Source organism: Mytilus edulis, chromosome 5 (assembly GCF_963676685.1).
Source record: "Mytilus edulis chromosome 5, xbMytEdul2.2, whole genome shotgun sequence".
NCBI classification, from domain to species: domain Eukaryota; kingdom Metazoa; phylum Mollusca; class Bivalvia; order Mytilida; family Mytilidae; genus Mytilus; species Mytilus edulis.
The window spans coordinates 1,285,627-1,309,626 of record NC_092348.1 but is presented as its reverse complement, the minus strand read 5'-3'; the positions used below and the strand labels follow the sequence as shown (position 1 = coordinate 1,309,626).

General features: G+C 32.1%; 1 protein-coding gene across 1 annotated transcript in view; it reads right to left on the bottom strand.

Annotated features, from left to right (window-relative positions):
- LOC139522641 (uncharacterized) overlaps nt 1-24,000 on the bottom strand; it is a 217,888-nt gene that overhangs the window by 257 nt on the left and 193,631 nt on the right. The gene's annotated exons all lie outside the window — the stretch shown is intronic.

The window sequence follows — 24,000 nt, the reverse complement described above, 5'->3', positions numbered from 1 at the left end:
CCTGCCTGCTAATGCTCATTACAAATTTTTAATAGAACTCATGTCGTTTATTAATTAGATAAAGATAAATGCTTTTTTCTCCACAAAAAAAAAACGTGTAAACAAGAACCATTTGTATGACAAACTTGTCAGTGGATTCATTTATTTTAAATCTACATCAAATTATTAAGAAAGAATTTTGAATTTAAACATATTTTATTCATTAAGATATGAAACGGATTGAGCAACAGGCACAGCCTATATAAGCTCTCTCCATATAACATGTACAAGGTATAATCAATTTTGACAACTGTATTCAAAATAATGCAATATAGTGGAACATGTATGCTACTTATGAGCACACACGAGCAAATATATGTTTACAGTGGTACTTACTAAATGCAAAGTATATTTAAGTATATAGGCAATTTCTCATAATTTATTCAAGTACCTTGAAACATGCAAATATCCTTTATAAGTACCTGTTAGTCAAATGCGTTTTGTTTAAATATACTTTTTCACTTTTTTGGTCTTTTGGAAAATGTTGTTTGTGCTGTATTTAGACCCTTCTACAACGAAATTTGTTTTACATGCACACGTATAAAAATTGCGGTTTTTATCCAACGCAATCATAGGTTTGAACTTATTTTTCAATTTAGACTTGTTTATATTTTTTCGTTTGGGCTTGTATCATATTTTCCCTCCGGTTTATATGATCCGTTCATCCTATATTGACTCTTAAAATTCAAGAGTCTATCTAACAATGAGGGTAAATTTTATATGGCCTTCCAAATACCGTTTCGATCCCTAACATCACTTGAGAGACATTTATTGTCGAAATCCGGATATGGTGTACAAAAAATGTATTGACATCTTATGTTTGTGGCATAACATCGTGGCCACATGTTAATTGTTTTCTGTTTAGTATTAAATTTATATTAAGATCCATTTTGTTACATCTTGTGATCAATTTTATTTGGCAATCGCCAATGGCAGTCAGCAGGGTTAAAGAACATCAGTTGTTCGACCTGTTAGTCAAATGCGTTTTGTTTAAATATACTTTTTTTTCACTTTTTCGGTCTTTTGGAAAATGTTGTTTGTGCTGTATTTAGATCCTTCTACAACGAAATTTGTTTTACATGCACACGTATAAAAATTGCGGTTTTTAACCAATGCAATCATAGGTTTGAATTTAGACTTGTTTATATATATATACAACTCGTCTAAACATCAACCCAACAATGTTAGATCTGTAAATTTGCTTTCGCAAATCTTTTGTTCTTCCCTCGCCGGGATTCGAACCCATGCTACTGAGATATCGTGACACCAAATCGCCTGCACTGTAGCCGTCCCGCTAGACCACACGACCACCTGGGCTTCACAATAATAAAGCTTTCGGTGGCCGTGTGTTACCTTTCCTCGTCAGTTTTAATCTAGCGTCGTACTACAGTACATGATATATAAGACATGAAGATGTTATATATATATATATCTTGAAACAGACAATAAAATTGCTTAGTGGAATAAATGAATTAAAGTTGAAGTGGAAGATAAACAAATAAAAAAATTAAACTAAATTGAACAAAAAATAAGTAAGTTTCAAACAAAACGTTGAGTGTCACTGATATATTTCTGAACAGATTTCAAAATAGCAATATTCATATCATATGAAAATAATCTGTTTCCAAAAAATAATAATTCTATATTTATGTCAACATTATCAGCAATGGAGTAAATGGAATCAAGAAGGTTCTGTCTTACATCATTATACTTAGGGCAAATAAAAAAGAAATGTTGGTTATCCTTAACAGGGTATTTACAGTTTGCACACACAGTGTTCTCGGAACTGATTAAACAAATGAGATGTTAGGTTGCTAGCATTTTTTCTGAGTTGGCAATGACTTATATTAAGTTACCTTATCCCATAGTTGAAAGGTTTAAATATATCATCAGTCCTTTAAAACTGTTCCAGTCCACTTCTAAATATACCCAAACTTGGGGATTTTTGTAAACTCAAAGGAAGACTTATAGTGGATGGAATGAAACTATAAAAATAAGAGCTAGTTCTAGCAAGAGGTGGGTGAAAAGTGTTATTTTCATTCCTCAAAGTATAAGGGGTTTGTCTGGGAAGATATGACTGGACTAACTCATATACGTATGCAGGTGTCATCCCATTTAATATTTTATAGAATAATTGAGCTTATGTTTATTACGTCTATTCACCAGAGTTTCTAAACCTACATGAAGTTTTTTAGTCTGGAGGAATTACGTCGTCATCCTGTAATAATTCTAGCCGCTTCTATCTGAATATTTGAATAGGGTGCGATATCATGATATCATTCAAAGAAAAAATTACAACGCTATGACAAAAACGGGAAAACGACAAAAAGGCAAAGAAGTTCATAAAACACTACAAAGAAAACTAGCTATTCATTGATTTTTATGGCTAAATTAGTGTACCGATGTTCCGATCTCAAAAAATGATTTTGAATATACAAATCAAAGATACAAACAAAAAATGGGGAATCGCATAAACTTCAATAGGGAGCAAGACCGGATGCTTTGAAAGTGAAAGTGTCTTCTGTTATAAATGCGTCACCCAACATCCACGCTTAGTAAAAATGTACAAACACGGGAATAGGACACAAATCGGTAAACTTTCTGATCCACAAACTGTCCCTGAATATACAAATCTAAGACCATCAAAACACAGCGCGAGCAAGTTGAAATTAGACACATCGTATCGGTCAGACAATTACTCTATTGGGGCAGTTTTTGTGTTAGGAGCACACATGTGTTAGTAAATTCCGTATAGTATGAACGTTACAATCGAAAGATGTTAACGCCATACAAATAGGATTGAGGATATGTTACTGATGAGAAAAGTTGACGATTGGAAAGTTTAAATCATCGTATAAAAAAGAAGATGTGGTATGATTGCCAATGAGACAACACACCAGAAGAGACCAAAATGACACAGAAATTAACAACTATAGGTCACCGTACGGCTTTCAACAATGAGCAAAGCTCATACCGAATAGTCAGCTATAAAAGGCCCCGAAATGACAATGTAAAACAATTCAAACGAAAAACTAACGGCCTTATTTACTTATGTGGAGTATTTAGTGACCGAAAATCATCAATTAGCTCAAAAGTGAATCTAAAATTCTGTTATCTCAAGGTCTAAGACTAATGCACTTAGTTGCGGGAGCGTAAAATTTTAAACTACATTGAATAAGTATATATCAGCTTTACATTACTTTCCACTTATAGATATAGTTGTTTTTTTTCTAAACAGTTAGATTTGTAACCATATTAAATGTATTAAAACTTACTGAGACATTTCAAAGTACTGTTTAGTTGAAGATAGTAAATCAACCCAAGATGAATCTATGATTCTGCTAGGTGTAAACCAACTCATCTTATCTGCTCCTGTAGCATTGAACAACATGAAAGCTTTCTCTTCACCATTTTTGTATATAGAAACCCTGACCTGAAATTTTGATTGAATATTTATTCTCATTAATCTTTATGTTTATTTACATTTGAACAAAATCGCCATACAAATTTGCACAAAAATACCCATCGTTTTCTTCGAAAATATCTGTACCAGTTGAGGGTTTTAGTAGTTGTTTTTCACTTGATCCGTTGATTGATAGCGTTTACTTGTCTCAATTGTTATGAACTTCCATTTTTTTTAAGTTGCTTTGTCGGTATTTTTGTTTAACTTATTTCACGATTAAGGTGTATGGTTGGTACCTGATATTAACAACTCAACAGACCTGGCTAAAATTAAAAGCATATTTCCGGTAAGATATTTCGACAACGGAACAAAAAAGGGGGAGCTTGGTATTATCAAAATTATAAAGATTTGTTCTTTTACAGCATGATCATTATGAATACCGGCAATATTTATAAAATCCCAACCTTAATTGACCTACTTGATTGTAATTAAATCGTTTTCTGATCTTTAGGACGATCATTTTAGGGAAACAGTTCAAAATAACAACATGCAATTATAATTAGGACGATTTCATATTTAGGAATGCAGTTTGTAATTCTGTTGCAATCCTCCAAAATCGATGTAGCTTATTTACAGGTAAAGAACAGAGCTTGTTTAACAGATGATATCTGCTGTTGTGTAAGTAGTAGCTATTATGTCCAAAATATGTGTATTGTTAGTACACATATTTTTTTTTTTTTTTTTTTTTTTTTTATAAAATAATATCTTTATTGCACTTTTCTTTGCTGTTATGACAAATTACTCGACCTACAGCAGTTGGCCGAGTATCCCTGTGAATTAGTCACTGGATAACCAGGGAATTTATGCAGTGAAATCATATTTATAGATAGTTTGTTAGTTTTACAGTTCATGGTTATTACAAACATTTTACAAACTCTATTGTTTCATGATTACGGAAAGTGTACAGTTTTGTCCGGTTTTGTTTCTAAAGATTAAAACTTTATGATCATTGACCTTTAACCTTATTGATGAAAACTGTTGAAGCTGTTTGATAAATTGTGCGAATTAATTTATACGTTTTATTGATACTCACGAACAACTTAAACTTAAGTTAAAAATTATATGTGGTAAGTCTCGACATTGTAAATGGAATTCATTTGATTTAGTGATAAAGTGTGTAATAAATGCGTTTTGAGACAAAATTCTGTACATTTTCACGAAGCATGCTGTTTTGGTTTATTACCACGTGTTCAGAAATATTGTCAACTTTTGCTACACAAATTTTATACATGAAAATATATTAAATCTAGCTATTCATGATCATATGTATCTTTTTACATCATTTAAAAATTTGCTGTTTTTAGCATTAATATATTTGTTAATTTCGTATGTGTTTAAAAATTCATTTCTAAAAACTGCATAAGCGTCTATGCCTTTTTGTTTATAATTTGATATATAAGTACTTTTATGAACTGAATATATTAAGACAGTTAGGAAGAGATTTATATCATTATACATAGGATCATGTATTTTATAGCCCAGTACTAAAGTTCTAAAATTAAAAATATGTGACCGAATTTTGATTTTGCTTACAAGTACATATATTTTCTTCCAAAATTCATGAAAGAATTGACATTTGAGAAAAAAGTGTTCGTAATCTTCAGTCAAGATACACAAGTCACAAATACTTGTTTCTTGTATGTGCCATTGTAGTAATAATTGTTTACATGAGAGGATGTAATGGAGTAATTTCCATCTCAACATTTTATATTTGTTATTTATTAAATAGGTAAAAGTAAATTGAAGCACATTATTTATTGGAGTGATTGATTCTAGATTGAAGATTTTGATTTTTTGTTTACAGTCAAGGACAAGTTTAATTTTGTTTTTATAGAAGTTTTCAAAGATTTGTCAGATTTTAATGTACTAACCCATTCTTTTGGAATACAATTTTTCAATTTCAAAAGTTCGGAGATCCAATTAGTTTTTGAGGTTAGTTTCTCCAATATAACTTTTTGTGATATGTGACCTTTTTGATCAATTATATCGTTAATGAAAATAATACCATCTTTTATCCAATTTAGGTAAACTAAACATTTTCCTTTAAATTTTATGTTTTTATTACCCCACAACATTTGCTGCCTAATATTCCTAAAATTTATGATGTTTGTATTACTTGATAGTGTATTATTTGCTTCGTACCAGCTCTTTAACATGTTCAAGTAAAATGAGGGTAGTATTTTACTTAAATTAGGTAATGATTTTATGTTGTCAGGCATCATATGAAATATAAGGTTGTTTTTACCAAATTTATTGAAATAATATGTTGGAATGACTTTCCAATTAGCAAATTCTTTTGCGGTTAATCGTTTAACCCATGAAATTTGTAATGCATTCAAAAAGTAATCAATGTCTGTCATTTTTAGACCTCCATTTGTGTAATCTTTGGTAAGTGTTGAACGTTTTACCTTTTCATGTTTATTATTCCATATAAAATTGTATATGAGTTTTTAAAATCTTTTATGTACATTTTGGGTATTGAAACAACCGAAGCTAAAAAAGTAAGATTAGGTAAAATAAGCGACTTAACAACTGTTATTCGACCTATCATTGTTAAATTTCTTTTTTCCCAATCAAGTATTAATTTTTTTGACTGTTTCATTGTTTTTTCAATATTTAATTTGTCACATTCACTTTTATTTAATCCAAAGTAAACACCTAAACTTTTAATTGGTTCCTTGTTCCAGTGTATATTTTCAATTTTTTCTTTACAATGTTTAAGTCTACCCAACCATATACCTTCTGTTTTAGATTTATTCATTTTTAAACCAGAAAGCGTTCCAAATATTTCTATTAGGTTCAATGCTTGGTGAATTTCATTTTTAGAATTGAGAAAGAGGGTTGTATCATCAGCTAATTGGGAAATTTTTAGACTATGTGTTTTTTCATCTAGTTTAATTTGAAATCCTTTAATGTTAGAATCTTATCTTACTCTACAGGCCAAGATTTCAACTGCTATTACAAAAATAAGAGAACTTAACGGACATCCTTGTTTTATACCACGGTGAAGTCTATAGGTTTCTGAGATCCAGCCGTTATTAGATAGGCATCCTTTAGTATCATTATATAAAGTTTTTACCAATTTTAAGAAGGAAGGTGGTACCCCAAATTTTAATAGGGATTCATACATGAAGGGCCATTCTAAAGAATCAAAGGCTTTTGGAAAAGTCTATGAACAATAAGATTCCTTCTATATTAAATTTTTCTGAGTAATCTATTATATCTTGAATCTGGCGTATATTAAAACCTATGTACCGATTTTTAATATATTCATTCTGATCACTATGAATAATTTTGGACAACACTAGCTTTAATCGCTGCGCTAAGGCATAGGCCATAAGCTTAGTATCTACATTTAATGAAGTGATTGGCCTTTAGTTGTCTATTGATAATGGATCATTTTTTTTTATATAATAAGGAAATAACACCTATTTTTTGGAGTGTTGTCATTTCTTCTTTTTCATAGCATGTATTAAATACTTTTACTGCGGATTCTTTTATGTATGACCAAAAGGTACGATAAAATTCTACACTTAAACCATCTAGTCCAGGGGATTTATTTAGTTTCATATTAAATATAGCATTTGTACATTCTTCTACTGTTAGGTTGCCCCCCAATAGTTCACTCTCAGTATTGGATAGTGAGTGATCTATCTTTGTTTCACTTATAAAATATATAATTTTTTATTTCAGAAGGATCTGGTTCAGTACTTTTATATACATTTTGGTAATAGTTTTTCCCAAGAATAAGAATATCGGATGTATCTGTAACTATGTTACCTTGATTCTTTTTGAGGGCAGAAATAGTTTTCTTAGTTTGTCTTGATTTTTCAAGACCCAAAAAATATTTTGTGTTTTTTTCCCCTTCTTCTGCCCATTTGACTCGGGATCTGATTTGTGCACCTCTAGTTTCTTTTATATATAAATTTTGTAAATTGTTTTCTACATTATTTATTTCTATTTTAGAATGTTCAGAATTACTTGATTTTTCGTATAAGAATTTTAACTTATTTTCTAAATGTTTAATTTCATTTTTACTTTCAGTAGCCTTTTGTTTGCAGTATGTAATGGTTGCCTCCCTTACTTCAGTTTTCATAATGTCCCAAGTAACTCGAGGATCGTTATTTTTGGTGAGTATTATTTCTTTATGGGTGTCAATTAATTTAATTATTATTTCTTTGTATTTTGTATCATTCAGTATACTGTCATTTATCTTAAAAAATCCTTTGCCTTTATTTTGAGCTTTAAGTCTTATTTGTAAAGAGATCGCTTGATGATCTGTATGTGATATTAGTGCAGGTCTTATGTCTGCTGATATTATGTGAGGTCTTATATCTGGGCTTATTAGAAAGAAATCAATTCTGCTTGCAACACTTCTATTGTTTTTTCTTCTCCATGTAAATTGACTGCTGTTTTGATTTAGTTCTCTCCAAATATCAATAAGTTTATATTTTTTTATTAGTTGCTTTAAACTGTTAACAGGTTTATTTTGATTATTAGGGCTAATACTTTTTCTATCAAATGAAGTTAAACTTTCATTCATATCACCCCCCATGATTAATATTCCTAAGCTGTTATTATTAATGATATTGTTTACTTTTTTGAAAAATGAGTTTCTATTTCGACGAATGTTTGGAGCATATATATTCAGTAGTGGAAAGATATTACCATCAAGTTCTATTTTATTGAGTATTATTCTTCCATCCTTATCTCTAGTTTCATTAATAATTTTTTGTTTTATGTTTTCTTTTATAAGAATTGTTACGCCTCTTGATTGTGAATTTCCGAAACTATGGTAAAGTTTCCCTTTTATCTCATTGTTTTTACCATTTTCATGTTTTTCAATAAAATGTGATTCTTGTATGAATAAAATATTACACTTTTGGTTTTTGCACCATAGGTTTAATCTTTCTCTCTTTTCTTTTTGCCCTAAGCCTTGACAGTTTAGGGAACAAATATTTAGTTTTTCACTCTTTATAGATATAATTCATTTCTATATTACACATATCTTCAGAATTATACAACAGAGACAATAGGTTGAGCTTAAAAAGTAAATAAGTTGATGTCATATTGTTAATATACACATTGAAATTGTTTACATACACATATAAATTATACACATATAAATCATATAGATGAGGGTTGATTTCTAAATTACATAGTATCATGTGTTTAAAACCAACATTAATGAGGAAGAACTTTATGTTGTGTGTGATAATCATATACTTGTTTACATGTATGTTTATTTTTCTTTTCAGGTTGAGATATCTGTTGCATAGATGAGATTTTGCATTTTGCACAAGTTTACTTTTTGGAGTTTCATGATACGTAGATGGGAGCGTTTTTCTCCTAGCGTTATGAAGACTGTGATTTTGGATATGAAGTAGAAGCATAATGATATGACAACTTAACCATGATGACTGTTTTTCCCTGTTCTCTTTGCTCAAAAATTTTAATTTTAAGATGCCTTAACAACACAAAAGCACGCACTCGCTTCTAAATATTACGGAATTTGATGAGACTGTCAACAAAGTGAGAAGTTTAGCGCTATAAAACCAGGTTTAATCCACCATTTTCTATATTTGTAAATGCCTGTACCAAGTCAGGAATATGACAGTTCTTGTCCATTCGTCTGTACTGTGTTTTGTCATTTGATTTTGCCATGTGATTATGGACTTTCCGATTGGATTTTCCTCTGAGTTCAGTATTTCTGTGATCTTACTTTTTTTTCGCTATATGACACTAGTTAAATACCTTATCTAAGTATAGACCTGGCCAGTTGTTAGACAATCCTGGTTTGTAGTGTCCTGAGAAGGTTGGTGTCAGTGAGTTGGCTCCTGGTTGGAATTCATTAATTGTCTTAGTTGAGTTCCATAATCCAAACAAATCAGTAACACCCGGAGGATATGTTCCTACCCCAGCCACTCCCTTCATCAATAGTACATAACCATTTGGTGATGGTGCTTAAAATAAATATCATCAATAATACATAACCATTTGGTGATGGTGCTTAAAATAATTATCATCAACAGTACATAACCATTTGGTGATGGCGCTTAAAATAAATTTCATCAATAGTACATAACCATTTGGTGATGGTGCTTAAAATAAATACCATGAATAGTACAAAACCATTTGGTGATGGTGCTTAAAATAAATACCATCAATAGTACATAACCATTCGGTGATGGTGCTTAACATATGTGATATAGTTATACGGCTAAGGTCATCTATGCCAGGAAATTTATAAAAATGACCACATTATTGATATTCATGTCGAGGTGTTGACTACTGGGCTGGTGATACCCTCAGGGACGAAACGTCAACCAGCAGTGGCATCGACCCAGTGGTGTAAATAGTTATCAAAGGTACCAGGATTATAATTTAATACGCCAGACGCGCATATCAAAATATTTATAAGGCCAAACAAATACAAAGTTGAAGAGCATTGAGTATGTTATTGAATGAATTTCATCAGTCAAACCCTTTAGCAAAATAGAAGCACTGGGGAATGAATTTGTATCAGTGACACATGTCAGTCTTATATATTTGGGTAACGGTACCTAAGATAAATAATATCAAATGTTGTAGAAGCATTGCATACGTCGCTTTTTTGTGCTAGCTGTTAAACTATATGATATTTAAGTTAAGGAATGTATTATATGAGTCACGTTTTTAAATAGCAAGTACTCGAGATTAAGTTATATAAGCATTAACGTTATGAGATGTATAAATCATACTAAGATAACCACCATTCGGGAAATTTCTTACCAATTGCTTCTTAAAAATTCCTAAAAAGTAACATTCAACACCCTTCATTATAGTTATATTGAGGACTTCATTTTGTGTTTCCCCTTATGATTCCTTTGATAGGAAATAACTATTCCATGATCAGTTCCAAGTGTTGAAGTTTTACGAATGTCATCATGAATTGGGAAGCCGTAACGGAATATCAGTGTTAAATATTACTACAGATATAAAGCACTTTTTATAACCACAATCCACTCCTCTCTTTTCAATATTGCCAGATATGTATTTGCTCAAGCAACACGACAAATGCCACAAGAAGAGCAGGAAGTGCTGACTTTTCCGAAGCACCTGAGTTCTTCAATGGTTTTCGATGAAGTTTCTATTTCTTCGTTAGTACATAATTCTTTAAGGATAAATCTGACTAACATTGATAAAACATTTAATTGAAATTGTTGGACGTAACTAATGGACCTTATGAATCGCAACTATGTACCTACTCGTTAGTGTCAAGACAAAATATGTGTTTGATAATAACAACTAACAAATGTTAATTTTTCACTACTGATGAACCCCACCATACAGTCATGAAAGTCATTACTATCGTTCCATACACCAAATCTAGTTGATGCATTACTTTACAGACCCTACCACGAAAAAATATTGAACGATAAATAAAGGCAACAGTAGTATATATACCGGTTTTCAAAAGTCATAACTTGATAGCGAGAAAACAAATCCACTCTAAAAACTAAAACCGAGGGCAACACATCAACTATAGAAGGGAAATAACGAAACAACAGAAACACTGCAGTGCAACAAAAAAACAAACGAAAATGCAATATAAATAGAAACGAACTTTTAGATAACCATATTCCTGACTTGGTACAGGACATTTTAAGATAAAATGAATCATAGAAGGTAAACGTCAGATTAACCCTTTCAGACAGATATGCATGACTCACGATCATTCTATACATCAAATATTTTCTTTTTGTTTTATTTCATATTAAAGCATATGTTATTCATCATCACCTGACGCATAAACCCTAAATTCACAAGGAAGCAACTAAGGAGTCCCCTCAATGTTACATAATCTCATTTGTCAGAGAAAATTCAAACAAGACATATATTTTTTTTATAAATTAACTGTTATATATTCTATATATGTATTATTAAATCACACCATTTGTAATTATATATAGAGACATTCCGTTGGGTGAAAATCTACCTGTATATCTAATTATTTCTATTCAAATATCATTTCATTTTGTTCTCCTGTTATGACAATTACTCTTACATTTCGGTCGAATAATCTTTTGCCATATGCTACTCATTAAAAGTTATTCGAAAAGAAATTTGTATTTCACTCATTGGAAATATGATTCAAACACGAGCTATATTCAGAAGTTTGGTAAAAGAGAAGGCGACAATAAAAGATACCAGAGGGACATTCAAATTCATACTTCGAAAATAAACTGACAACGCCATGTCAAAAAAGAGAATAAAGTCAACAGACAAACAGTAGTACACAAAACACAACATAGAAAACCAAAGAATAAACAACACGAACCCCACCAAAATTGTGGTGATCTCAGGTTAGTAAATATTTGCTTTTATTATGTATCTTATTTTAGTAACCAAGTATAAAAAGTAACTCAAATACCAAACTCTGAGGAAAATTCAAAAAGGAAAGTCTCTAATCGAATTGCACAATCAAAAGCTATAAACCATTAAACAAATAAATAAGTACCCGGCCACGTCCACTTGTATTTTTGTCCATCTGATGAGTTAAGCCTTTTTCAATAGATTTTTATAGTTCGTTCTTATGTTATTCTGTTTTACCACTGTCTCAGTTTAGGGGAGGGTTGGGATCCCGCTAACATGTTTAACCCCGCCACATTATTTATGTTTTCATTTTTTTTTATATAAGTAAGGCCGTTAGTTTTCTCGTTTTAATTGTTTTACATTGTCTTATCGGGGCCTTTTATAGCTGACTATGCGGTATGGGCTTTGCTCATGGTTGAAGGCAGTACGGTGACATATAGTTGTTAATGTTTGTGTCATTTTGGTCTCTTGTGGACAGTTGTCTCATTGGCAATCATACCACATCTTCTTTTTTATATAACAACTGTCATATTTCTGACTTGGAACAGACATTTTCTAATGTAGAAAATTATGAATTGAACCTGGTGTTATAGCTAACTTTCACTTGTATGACAGTCGCATAAAATTCCATTATATTGACAACAATGTGTGAACAAAACAAATATACATAATACGTTAAAATGTCAAACATACGGGTTCATATTTTATGTACACAATAAACAAGGCATAAGGGTGAAGGTTTGGTACCACTAAATCTTTAAACCCGATGCAATTGTTTGCACCTGTCCTAAGTCAAGAATCCGATTTTCAGTAGTTGTCGTTTGTTGATGTGGTTGATAAGTGTTTCTCGTTTCTCATTTTTCGTTTTTTATGTATATATTATACCGTTGGTTTTCCCGTTTGAATAGTACACTAGTATTTTTAAACCTTTATGAATTTCTGTTCTGTGTAAGTCAGGGCTCCGTGTTGAAGATCGTACTTTGACCTATAATGGTTCACTTGTGACTTGGATGGAGAGTTGTATCATGTGCACTCATACCACATCTTCTTATATCTATGTATTACATAGGGGGTTTATTATAATGTACAAAATGATTAAACAATTTTGTTATAGTCATTCTAGGACTAATCTTTCAACATACATAGAAGTTTTAGAATGGTTTGAAAATGAAGTTCATATTGAAAATTATTTCAGACATTTCAAAATCAATTTAACGCTATAGGTTTAGCGCTATAAAACCAGGTTCAATCCACCATTTTCTACATTTGAAAATGCCTGTACCAAGTCGGGAATGAGACAGTTGTTGTCCATCCGTTTGATGTGTTTTATCATTTGATTTTGCCATTTGATTAGGGACTTTCGGTTTTGAATTTTCCTCTGAGTTCAGTATTTTTGTGATTTGACTTTTTAAAAGGGAAATGTATGACTCGGCTATGCCACCCTGCATGTTTTTTGACAATGCTCTTGACTGCAAAAACCATGTTGAATTTTTTAAAGTCTACTCTCTTAGATCGTGTCAGAAATATTTAAATTCATGTTGTTTTTTTTGTTTTTTTGTTGTTGTTTTTTGCATATATTTAAGGAATTAATTTTTAGTCAGTTAAGGGTTAGTTTTGATAAATTTTGGTTGGGAGTTATGGTTGATAAGGAATGATGAACAGACATGAATTTGCTTCAATGGTAACAAAAGAGGAACGAAAGATACCAAAGGGACAGTCAAACTCATAAATCTAAAACAAACTGACAACGCCATGGCTAAAAATGAAAAAGACAAACAGAAAAACAATAGGACACATGACACAACATAGAAAACTAAAGAATAAACAACACGAACCCCACCAAAAACTAGGGGTGATCTCAGGTGCTCCGGAAGGGTAAGCAAATCCTGCTCCACATGTGGCACCCGTCGTGTTGCTTATGTGATTGCAAATCCGGTAAATAGTCTAATTCGGTAGGTCACATTCATGAAAGGGAAGGGGATTGTAGTTACGACGTAAGGAACATATCCGATATCATTTGTGAAACGGTTATTCCATAACGGTCAACCAACTCATGATGGCGTCCGTAAAATTTACGAAGGGATGATTTCAACTTCACCATTTGGAACTCTTGGTTTAATAGCTTCTACTGAGTATGGATATGCGAACAATCTACTGAGTATGGATATGCGAACTGAAATTTCTAAGCATCTAGTTACTTGGAGTGTTGTGTCTCTTATTATATCCTCATATTCTAAGCGAAATCTCACGAGAAGTCGCGAGAACTTTAGTTTTAAATCATAATTCGAGAAACAGTCGATCTAAGGGTGGAGGTTGAATCTTCCTCTCTGTGAGAGAGCATTGTGTGTTGGTTTAATGTATTAGTTGTACGTTAGATTAGGAACACTCGCCTACTATTTTATTTTCCCGCTCCCACCATCCATCGTTGTCTTTTCATTTTATCACACTCCAAGAATTAGTTGGTCTCTAAGATTACTAATGCATCTAGTCTGGAGTGTGGTATCTCTTATGATAGCCCTAATTTTGTAAGCGTAGGACTATGCAAAAATCAGAAATGAACACGTAGACCGTACATTGACCTATAATGGTTTACTTTTTTAAAATTGTTTTTTGGATGGAGAGTTGTCTCATTGGCGCTCACACCACATCTTCCTATATCTATGTAGTGATAAATCCACTATATTCTTATTTTCCGACTACCAGTGAAAAGTGAAATTTATAGCAAATGTTAACTGTATGTAAACAGGGGAAACGTAACTCAATCAGAAACTTAAATAACTAATAATGGCATGTTGACTATTAATTTATGGTCTATTTCTATGTTCCCTTGCGGTCATAAACCTTTTTTTTTAATATTTAGGCGTCTTTAATTTTTTCTTTTCTAAATATTTTCATTTTTTCGTTATTGATGAAGAAACATTACGACATGGTTCGGAGGCACCAATATAAACAATAATTTAATTTTATAATCTTAGCAATCGTAAAATATATGGATTATATCTGCAAGCATGACAAAAAGGCTAATTTGTTTTATTTTGAAACCAACCAATAATGCTTAAATAACGGAAACACATTATTTTAACGTAATGAAATTGACTACTCAAAGTTGACACTAACATGCTTTCACTGGCAAGATCTATTTCTGGCAATACGAGATTTTTTTCATTATTGAATTCATTTACAAATGTCTCAAAAAATGTCTGAATCAACTATTTTTGTACTAATTCAACCATCTTGAATTTTAATGACGATGATGCGGACACTTATCGTACAGCGCTAAACAAGGGTCGAAATCAATATACACAACAATAACGTCGACGCTAAACTGAAAAGTTCCAAGTTTCGTGCGATATGAATTGAACACAAGTACGCTTAATGTGTCCTTGTTTGACCAATAGCTACGTCATCAATTTTTAACATATTTACGTAATTACACTATATACATTTACCAAACACATGTCGATTTTCCTTAATTATCCCTAAACATTATTTATATTTTTATGTATTATGTAAATTTCAACCAACTCCTCGTATCACAAAATTTGAAAAGGTAACTTCCCATTTTTTTTGTGTTTTGTTTGCGAGCAGTATTCACACGTTATTGTAAAAATCCTCACATGACGATGATGTGAACAACTATGGCTCATCGTACGGTCTACAAGAGTGATACAATCCAATGTCGTATAGTAAGTTAAAGAAAGCACCGGAATGACCAAATACGAAACAATTAAGAAGAAACACCCAATGGCCTGATTTATGTTAAAAACAAAAAGCGAAAAATAGACTGAAAACAATCAACGGCAAACACTGAGTTACAGGCTCCTGTATTAGGTTAGAAAAGGCCTATACAGAATGTTGAGGGTTAAAACATGTTTTTCAAGCACTCAACCCTCAACAATAATGAAAACAGACCTGTTGGTGACCTTCTGCTATTGTCTGCTCTGTGGTCGGGTTATTATGTCTCTTTGACACATTCCTCATTTCCATTTTCACTTTTAAATATGGCTCATCGTACGGTCTGCTAGAATGATATAAGTCAATGTCGTATAGTAAGTTCATATGCACTACAAAACGAGAAAAAAACAATTGAAAGGGACTCATCAGATCAGCTTGAGTCAAACAAACGGTCCCTGATAAATAATAACAAAAACGGTGTGGATCTACGAGTACTCTCAAATATTGAAAGTAAGTTCAATATTGATTGCAGCTTATAAATAAACCATGTTTACCCTTACGACAATCCTTACTGTTTTCATATTAAAATAAATCGTACATTAAAATAACGTAACTGTAAACATTTTAATCAGTGTTCAGATAGTATTGTCTTAAAAAAAACCAGCTAATATGTATTATTCATCATATTCGCATTTACAAATATGCACTCACAGGTAACTATGTTAGGTAGGTCAACACGAAATATGAATTTTCCTGGAATTCCAACATTTGACATCTTTGTTATATTGATATTGCCAGGTCTTTGTAATTCGGGTACAGCATAAAAATGTATTCCATCACCTGCATCAAATCCAACCTAGGTATAAAATCAATATCTATCTTAAATTCTCAAATACGAAAAGGGAAATCCTAAATATCATTAGAATGAGCAAGATATTAGATAAGACGCTTAAAAATCTACAGTAATGCTGAATAAACAAAGGAAACATATCATTATGTTGTGACATATTGGCCATTTTTTATTTATACTGATAATCGTCTTTTCTCGTTATTATAATTTATATTTCCTGCCTACACAATGATTATATACGTATACTTTTTATATACAAATGTTTACAAAGGTTATAATTGTTACATTTTCAGAAAAACATCAGACAGTTTTAAAGGTGGAGTTCAAAATCCTGAGAAATCACATAACATAAAGGCAACTTAAAAGATAGAACGTTTTAGAATGAAAAATATGGTTCAATATCTTTAATTTTATAATTGGCTATTTTGTGTAAGTAACAAAATTAGCAGGTACGTAGCATTGATAATGATTATTTTAAAAGGCGTTGATATGTATCAACACGCAGGCGCATTGCCGATTATAAGATTCATACACCGACACCTAAGCTTCACAGTCAAAATTTGCTCACGATGGGGTAATATTACATTTAGTTATCACCTGAGCTGGAGTACCTCCTCGGCCATCAGACGGATTCCCACCACTGGCTGTTCCACTTGTCCATTGTATCAGGTTATAATTAAAAATAGAAAACGAATGTTTCCCATCAGTCACCAGAATACACTGAAATGTACATTTCTGAAAAAAATGAGAACTAACAGGTTTAATATAGGACAACGTTAAACAAGCCGATCGTACTAGTACTAAAACTTACAATTGCTAGTTGACCCGTTGCCGACGAGAGAAAATGCTTACTTAAAACTAACTGCGCGAACTTTGTTCAAATATTAACACATAATAACGTGTGGGGGGGTATATTGATGTCTATTTGAATATGAACAGTATATGAAAACAAGTAGAGTTGGTATGATTGTCAATGACGCAACTATAAACAAATGTGGAAGTGAGCTCATCGTACGACCTTAAACAATGAGCGTACCATTATCCTATAATCAGGTCCGACAGGACAAAAATTGAATCAATTTCTAACGGAAAACCAACAATCTGATTTATGATACAAAACAATACGAAAAACAAACAAATATGATGGACAACAACCATCGACAACCTCTGAAGTACAGGCTCCTGACAAAAAAGAATGTGAAGGAGATACGTATGATTGCATTAACATAAGAACATACTGCAAAAATCAGTCGAAAAGGGCGTATTCAACAGATTTGTACGAGAGCAAAACCAAAAGACAAAAATCATAAATCAGTATATCAGTACATGTTCACCAGATTTTGTTTAAAGGCGTCAAAAACAGTCTGATAACATTAATGACATTGTGAAAAGAACATTTATAAGTATATAATACCAAACAAAGTTCATTCCAGATATATGTTTGTGTTCAGTGCTCTAGGAAGCCATTGACAAGGTAGCAGATTACATTCATTGTTGAGTACTCCAAAAAAGAAAATATAAATAATACTTTTGTTTGTCCTGCTGCATCAGCGCCGTAAAACCCAACATTTTCCCAAGTCGATATGAAAATCCAGCTTGCAACAAATTGTGACTGTTGTGGAAAATGTGATCGTATTTCACAGGATGCTTGACCAAGTAGCATTGAGCTATATGTTTCCCTGTACCAAATATCACCCACTGTTTTTGTGTCTATGTCGGCCCAGTACGTCGCTACAATACGAGCGTGTTGTTGGTATGGAAATGAAGATGGAATATACCACTTCAATGGCGAAAGGAAAGTTAAAGCTCCGTCTGTATTCACCTGAAAATATAAATAATATTGTTAAACTAATTTTGATAAGGTTGCTTGCATTCTGAAATGAAAATAAAACATATGCATTTTTTTTTTTTTTAAATGTCAAATGATCTAAATAGTTAAATTAGTCTTGAACTTATATCATTTTTGAATATATGTTATTATGTTGAATATATTTCTTCAACAAAATCGTGTATTTATACGGATGCAATAGGTATCCCAATTATTTGAAAATTGATGGAAATAGGAAAATTTATCTGAATCTAAAATTTTCCATCTGCTAAATAGAGGGCATTCATTTGACTGCGTGAGTTGTAGTATGAACGACACACAGCCACGTTTGTTGATAATAAGTACATTCTAATTAGATGCCTCGTGTAGCATTGTAGGGAAACGCACCCTGTACGTTTTTTAACCTTGCAACAACATTTTAAAGGCAAGTCATTATAAGTTTTATGGTTTGCTACTAACACCATACGGATCTGTAAAGGTTGAGTGAAATGCATAGGTTTGGATTCAATTTACCCTCGATGGTCCGTAGGTGATCATCAGTGAACCGTATAACTATTTATTCGCGCGCAGGACTCTTCCTGTTGAGTTTGTTAGAACACCAAACCATGAAATACAATAGTTACGTCACCATTAACAGTAGACGTGACATTATGAATCCCATATGAAATTTACAAACCCCATATGGATCCAAAGGGGGTCACCACGTGATGTCGTAAAACCAATCACAACTTCATAACTTACCCACGGTGCGATAACTGCTCTTATTAAACCTTACATATATTACATGTATTACAAACAGTTCTATTGGACAATACGTTATCACTTGTCATGGAATAATTCAGTTAATTTTCTTTCTATTACAAGGAAGAACGAATAACCCTAAAGATTTATACCAGCGTTGAATAACCTTATAATTCACCGGCAAATAACCTTTTCAGTTCCTTGATTAGTTCACAAGCTATCTCCCATGAAAATGACGTCACGGATGTAAAGAAACAAAATGACAACGTTCACGTTACAGAAAGTCCATCGAAAGACGAGGAAATAAGACTTTTGAAATGCATCTAGTGCAAATGGTATCTCTTATAAACGGTTCTTTTCAGGCCCATCGATATTTTACAAAAAGATTCAACCTTTGTTGCGCATACAAGAACGTCCACGCCCGTAGCTGTGGCACAAATGCATTTTCGAACGTCAACGTGTGTTTGTTTTCAAAATAAGGTTAGTTCTTTTTCAATTAATCAAACATGTCCACTGTTAGTTCGGTATAATAAAACAATTGCGGCACCTAAGAAGCGATAAATATCCAAAATTGTCAACCATTAAAAGCTATTTCACATCGGGCTACGCCCTCAGCCTTCTCGTGTTGACATTTTGTATATTCACCTTTTCGTCGGGCTATAAATTTATAATATCCAAACTTAACTTTTTTATAGTGACATTCCAAATGTGCCAGACGTAATCCCGCTTTCATATTTACTAGTTAAATTGATTGTTTTCGTCCTGAACAATAATGCAATATATGCAACTGAACGTGTATCAAAAAAAAATCAATCAGTAATCTAAACGATATAATTCTCCTATCTGGGAGAATAGAAATACACAACATATAGACTTATTTAATACCACTGCAAATGTTTGCACCTGTCCTAAGTCAGGAATCTGATGTACAGTAGTTGTCTTCTGTTGATGTAGTTCATACGTGTTTCTACTTTCTTGTTTTTATATAGATTTGACCGTTGGTTTTCCCGTTTGAATTGTTTTACACTAGTAAATGTTTTGGGGCCCTTTATAGCTTGCTGTTCGGTGTGAGACAAGGCTCCGTGTTGAAGGCCGTACCTTGACATATAATGGTTTACTTTTATAAATTGTTACTTGGACGGAGAGTTGTCTCATTGGCACTAATACCACATCTTCATATATCTATTATTTGTGTTGTCATCTAAATGTGCGAAGTTATTTTTTAATCATTATTTGATAATAGTTTAACTTCACCTTCAAAATGCTGCCATGCGTTTTGTCAAATATCAAAATTATCTTAGGCTTTGAAGCATTTACCTTGATCATTTTATGAACTGAAATAACGGAAACACACTAACTTAAATAAGAGTTTAAATATTATGTAAATAGTTTTAAGCATTGTTTTCTGAAAGTGGTATACGATATTTTTCACAATGGTTTTAATCCAATAAAAACAAAGTTCTATGAAATAATTTGTTGATGTGTAAATGTAGTTGAAATCTATTACAAACATATAGCATATTGATACATTAAATAAATCGTTGTTTTTACTGTAAAAGTATTAACAGGTATAACATAATCTTTTCTACAATCCTTACAAATGAGTTGCACCATAGTATTAAGTATCAATAACGGTAATTGGTAAAGGTATATAAGTTGAAAGTATAACAATACATGTACCAAACTTATCTAGTATTTACGATCTTAAATATATACATTTTTTTATAATAAAACACCCATGCAACCACGCTTCCCATATTGCATGATAGGACCCGACACTATTTTAGTGTTTCGGCAGTTATGCTTGGGATGGTCATTTAAGATGCATTATTTGAATATAATCAAATATGAAAATTATTCATGTTTATATATATATATATAAAATTGAGAATGGAAATGGGGAATGTGTCAAAGAACCAAGAACCCGACCAAATAAAAAACAACAACAGCAGAGGGTCACCAACAGGTCTTCAATGTAGCGAGAAATTCCCGCACCCGGAGGCGTCCTTCAGCTGGCCCCTAAACAAATATATACTAGTCCAGTGATAATGAACGCCATACTAGTTTCCAAATTGTACACAAGAAACTAAAATTAAAATAATACAAGACTAACAAAGGCCAGAGGCTCCTGACTTGGGACAGGCGCAAAAATGCGGCGGGGTTAAACATGTTTGTGAGATCTCAACCCTCCCCCTATACCTCTAACCAATGTAGTAAAGTAAACGTATATATGTATATTTCAATTCTTTTTCAATAGATCAAGTTATTATGACAGATCCGCCATCATCAGGGGTCCAACTGTGAATTGATGTTAAAGTCTTTAACTTTGATCTACTAAGCATATCTTCAATACTTTTATGTTTGCTATACGCAACTATTGGTGCTGTATTGACTATTTGTACACAATCTTCGTCAAACAGTAATAGATGCCAGTGTTTCATTATACGTTTCTTTATTTTACGTATATATGGATTATATTTAGTTATTAAAACTACCGGTTTATTTTGTTTTTCTTTTGATTTTAGATGTTGTAATAAATTAGTACGGTCAATTGATAAAGCATCAGTAATACTAACATCTATTTCCACGTCATCATAACCCTATCTTATAATTTCACTTTGAAATTAGTTAGATTGGTCATTAATTTGTTTTGGTCACTTGTGTTTCTAATTTGCCGTATTGCTTCACCTTTAGTAAATCCTCTGAATACATGCTGTAAGTGACAGATAATTATGTGCAGAAACAGATAAAAATTAGTTTTTTTAAAATGTATTTCAAGGTCAAGGATGCCATTTGTTGTTAATCTTTTACCTTTAATTACATCAACACCTAAGAACGACATTTTATCTTTTTTTATTTCATAGGTGAACTTTAATTAGAGGTTATAATTATTTTCTAGACGCAAACAATCTATAATTTCATTTGATGTTCCATCATATATTATAAATCCATCGTCACTATATCTGCCATGATAGAATATTTTGTCTTTATATTGAAATGCAGAAATAATTTGATTCATTATTTCATGATTTCCCCATATCAAAGTTTATTAACACGATCCGTCCCCGAGGGTATAACTAGCCCAGTAGTCAGCACTTCGATGTTGACTTTCTTTCTTATCGGATTGATAATTTGCAAAAAAAATCACATTAATCTTGTCGTTATACGATTAGACTTCATCCTAAAGACTATCACATTGTTTTAGGAAAGCACTATGTAAGCAGACACTTATCTATTTCAGAAAACTGAGTCTGAATGATGACTATAAATTATCTGAAAGCTCATTTCCAGTCCACCTCGTAATTAATTCAAATATCTTTATAAATGTGACTCAACTTTACTTTCGCCTTTTGTGGGGTTTTTTTCAAAGTCATGTTTGTGTTTTTTCAACGCGGATCATACATATGAAACGTAGAAAGCCCTATAGTAATCTGTAGTTTTTTTGTTAAATTGTTCTTTGTTCTATGATAAGCTGTCTTTAAGTTTGCAATAGAACCACATCTTCTTAATTGTATAGGATGGTCCCACAAAACAATGTTTAGCTTCTCTAATGTAAAATTTCAAATAAATTACTAAATTGAAGAGTGTTGCGGGCAAAACGTTAATAAAAGTTTTCTAAATACAGCTCAGGTAATGATTTCCAAGAGTAGAAAATCCTTAGTATCTCGAACATTACAAAGTTTTGTAAACAATTAAATCATAAATATGACAATATAAATGAAAATTCATGTCAACACTTAAGTGTTGAATAGGTTGCTGGTCATACAGCATATATTGGGTGACTCAGATACATATTACCAAGAGTCATTCTCAAGGTTATTGTTAGCTTATAGAATATGTAAAAGGATATCAATAATTTAGGATTCGTTGTATAGCCTAGTAAACATAAAATCAGTACAGATCCAAAGTCCAATGGATTTAATATAACGTCATTAAAAGAGGGACGAAAGATACCAGAGAGACAGTAAAACTCATAAATGGAAAATAAACTGATAACATCATGGCTTAAAATGAAAAAGACAAGTACACAAACAATAGTAAACTAAAAAATAAGCAACTAAAAACTAGGGGTTATCTAAGCACAAAAAACTAGGGGTTATCTATGGTGCTGCGGAAGGGTAAGCATATCCTGCTCCACATGTTGCACCCGTTGTGTTGCTCATATTATAACAAATCCGGTAAAAAGTCTTATTCGGTAGGTCACATTCATGAAAGGGTAGGGGATTGTAGTTACGACGTAAGAAACATATCCGATATCAGTCATTAACAGTCACAGAAAAACATGATATTGTACAATACAGTTATCGACTGATTGTAGAAGCGTGAATATGCATATAAATATTTATCTTACCTCCTATACATTTCCAGGAATATGATTGGTTAAAAGCGTCCGCGTGCAAACCGTGTATATTTGATATCAGGTTAGTAGGGAGGCGGGGCTATTATCTCATACACGGTTAGTAGTGGAGTTACGTCCCTTTATATTCCTTATTAGGTAAGAAGGGGGCGGGGCTTATTTCATAAACGGTTAGTAATGGTGTTATGTCCCTTTATAAAAAAAAACGGTACTGAGAAAAAATCTTAAAAGTTCCAACAGACGAAAAAATTGATGATTAAGATTGAAACAAAGTCATGAAACACATTTAAACCTTACAAGTCGTTATTGTTGGCATCTGTTTTTGTAGGATCAATGGAAGTATTTTCTTAGTGCTAACAGTATTGAAGACTTGCTTATTTTAAGAATCACTAGTCTTAATTTCACACGTTAAGATAGTCGGTAAGATAAATTCGTTACATAGTGTGCTTCGCTCTCACCCCATATGGAATTTACTGACCCCATATATACCGTATTAGGTCACTAGCACACTATGAAACTAATAGTATAGACCAATAATATTAGCTTGGTTTTAATTTACTGCATGTACAGGTAAAATTGACAAACCAAAGATTTGTATCTATTGAAGAATTTTGTAAAGGTTTTTTAAGTAATTTGTCGTAACAAAATCCCTGATTTAATAGTTTACCAGTAATATACATGTTATAAGGTTA